Source organism: Gigantopelta aegis, unplaced genomic scaffold (genome assembly GCF_016097555.1).
Source record: "Gigantopelta aegis isolate Gae_Host unplaced genomic scaffold, Gae_host_genome ctg10139_pilon_pilon, whole genome shotgun sequence".
NCBI lineage: Eukaryota > Metazoa > Mollusca > Gastropoda > Neomphalida > Peltospiridae > Gigantopelta > Gigantopelta aegis.
This window is the reverse complement of record NW_024532228.1, coordinates 2,501-5,904: the sequence shown is the minus strand read 5'-3', so window position 1 is coordinate 5,904 and position 3,404 is coordinate 2,501. Positions and strand designations below refer to the sequence as shown.

Below are 3,404 nucleotides of genomic sequence, written 5' to 3'. Positions count from 1 at the left end.
TGGAAATAAATTATTTAAAAACGGATATTAATGTTGAATTCTAACTCTATTTTACTGTTTTGGTTATAGTATACCACAAAATAATGTTAAGAAACGATTACAATATCAAATAAATAACTATTAATATGTTTGACAAAAATGCACTCATCAAGTGGACGAATTGTCCGAGGTGAGTGGACGAATTGTCCAGTGGACGAACCGTCTGGAAAGCCTAAAATCAACATCAAAAACTCAAACAAGTTTATACAAACAATCATACAGCTACGCACACAATAACTGTCAATATACAACAAGCATGAACTCACATGGATAGTAACCAGCAAATCGGTTCTTGCACCTGTTATCTGGAATCTGTGAATCGGTATATGGATGCTTGAATCCACTTGGTAGTTTCTGAAATCAAAATAAGATTTTAATATGTTTTGTTTTACCTGTTACTGGACTGATAAAGCCTGAAACACGAACACTGGTAACACCTCACATACGTTCACTAATAGGTAGGTACATTAAGAGACATTACAGACGAGAGAGCGAGAGAGAGAGAGAGAGAGAGAGAGAGAGAGAGAGAGAGAGAGAGAGAGAGAGAGAGAGAGAGAGAGAGAGAGAGAGAGAGAGAGAGCGAGCGAGTGGGCACGACACACACAAACACATACATGCAACGCATTTGTAAAGTCTGCTCAAAGTTTGCTCAAAGAAACATTAATGTAGAAAAAGCCCTGTATACATACATATGCTCAATAAGCAAATAAAAATGCATGTCTGAATGTGTAACCGGTGGAGCAGGTTATAATAGTATTAAGTGATTCACGAGTGATTGTTGCTCGATTGTGCTCTATGTAGACAAATATTGTTTCATTAGTAAATGTTTAACATTACTATATCTGACATTACCCAAAATGTATTCGTGTGCTATGCTGTCAGGTATCAGTAATTTGATCTCGATTTAATCATTTTCAAGATAAAAATATAGCAATTTATTACTACCAACATTTGGCGTAGCCGTCGAAGTGGTGGAGGGAGGTTAGGCGACATTGACTCCCAACTTGGAAGGTAATGAATTGAGCCCCCAGATGACCATCCCCTTCCAGGGCGGGACGTAGCCCAGTAGTACAGCGCTCGCTCGATGTACGGTCGGTCTGGGGTCGACCCCCGTCTGTGGGCCCATTGGACTATTTCTCGCTCCAGCCAGTGCACCACGACTGGTATATCAAAGGCCGTGGTATGTACTACCCTGTCTGTGGGATGGTGCATATAAAAGATCCCTTGCTGCTAAACGAAATGAGTAGCCCATGAAGTGGCGACAGCGGGTTTCCTTTGTCAATATTTGTGTGGTCCTTAACCATATGTTACGCCATATAACCTTAAATACAATGTGCTGAGTGCGTCGTTAAATAAAACATTTCATCTTTGTTTCTCCTCCTCCAGCCACTATAATCTTCACCTATGGATGTTAAAGGAGATAAACACTGATTCCATTACTGTAAGCCATCAACCCTTAAGACTGAACAAAAACTAGGCTAATGAGAAAAAAATTGAATAAATGAATGTTTAATGGCATCCCAGCAAGAAAAACACATCGCCTATTGGGTTGTCAAATTATGATAATTGCAAACATGAAGTAAACTAATGAGTTAAAGAACACCCAAAACCCAATAACAAGAACAAATAATTGAAAATGGCTTACGAGATATTCTGCATCAAATCCTCCAGGCTGATTCCTGATGCTCTCTATTATACCTTCAAGGTCTGAGACGTCAAAACCTTCTTCTGGCAGATTGAACGGAGGAGGAGCTGGTTGGGCAGCATTGTAGTACGTGTTGGGATCCTGGACCTCCTCCTCCTCGTCAGTCTGTTGGTCTTCAGGCTCTCCTCCATCCACGACTGGTACTACGTCACTGGCGTTAGTCTCATTTACTTCAAGGTTTTCAATTGAATTGCTTGCATTGACGTAGACAGGTCCTTCAGCTGCACTATGCTTTCTTTCTGTAAATTATTATAATGTTCTCATATATTATATTTCGCGGGTTCTTCATTCAAACGTTGTTTTTTTTTGTTACTGTATTATTGTATTGATATTTAAAAAGAATAACATCACCACCACCACCAACACAAACAACAACAAAATCAACACTAAAATAAAAACAACCAACACCCACAAACATTAGAACAAATGTAATATGGATAGGACATTACCTTTTATCTTTGTATCATTTTCTGGGACAATTATATCATCAGTTTTGTTCTTAGCTCTTGATCTCTTTCTTCTCCTAAAAAGAAACAAAACAGTGTTGATATATATATATATATATATATATATATATATATATATATATATATATATGAATATATATATAGATAGTGAAGCCCCTAAAGCGAACACCCAAGAAAAAGTCTGGATTTAAGGGGAATCTGATTTACAAATATTACGTTCTGTGCTAATTTATAAAAAGGGACTAGGGTAAAAAAAATCCAGTTTTAAGGGAATTGCTGTTTACTGAAGGTCCAGTTTTGAGAGGTTTTACTCTATATCAATACCTGCTACTAATAACATTTCATTCAATAATCTTCTATTGTGTGTCTGTGCACCAATATAATTTCAGTGAGATTTATATTTGTAAACTTTAAAAATATTGTGTTTTACATAGATGTACAATTTATCTTTTAAAAGTATAGTTATCCTCTCCTGTCTTCTGAACTTGAAGTACGGTCTACACAATGTTTGATGCGCCGTCGGTGACGACATAACAGAACAACGTATTGATGTACGGTCATGGTCGTACTTTCTGATCACCTAATTGGTTGTGTACAGTTCTTCCACCCATTAGCCTTAACTCACGTATGTATTGGGATGTTAAATTTGTCATTTCGAAATGATTTCATATGTGTACCCGCTTATATATGAAATCTCCCACTATTGATAATGCTACTGCCTCTGTTTCTGTCACTGCTGCTACTACAACTGCTGTTAATGCCTCTGGTGCTACTACTCTTACTACTGCTACTACTCTTACTGCTGCTACTATTACAGCTGTTGGTTACTACTATTGGCAGCTGATACCGCCTCTGCTGCTGCTGCTACTACAACAACAACTACTACAACAACAACTACTACTACTACTACTACTACTACTACTACTACTACTACTACTACTACTACTACTACCACTACTCCTACTCCTACTTTTGCTACTACCACTACTACTACTACTACTACTACCACTACTCCTACCACTACTACCACTACTCCTACCACTACTACTACCACTACTCCTACTACTTTTACTACTACAACTACTACTACTACTACTACTACTACCACTACTATTACTACTACTACCACTACTACTACTACTACTTTTACTACTACTTTTACTATTACTACTGTTGCTACTGCTGCAGCTACT

General features: G+C 37.7%; 1 long non-coding RNA gene across 1 annotated transcript in view; it reads right to left on the bottom strand.

The window, feature by feature from the left end:
* Positions 1-305: 305 nt before the first annotated feature.
* Positions 306-3,404, bottom strand: part of LOC121390856 — a 4,237-nt gene continuing 1,138 nt past the window's right edge. Inside the window, exons 2-4 of the long non-coding RNA XR_005960267.1 lie at positions 2,194-2,267; positions 1,685-1,983; positions 306-393 (exon numbers count right to left, since the gene is read on the bottom strand). This is a non-coding gene — a long non-coding RNA (uncharacterized LOC121390856). The remainder of the gene's footprint in view (positions 394-1,684; positions 1,984-2,193; positions 2,268-3,404) is intronic.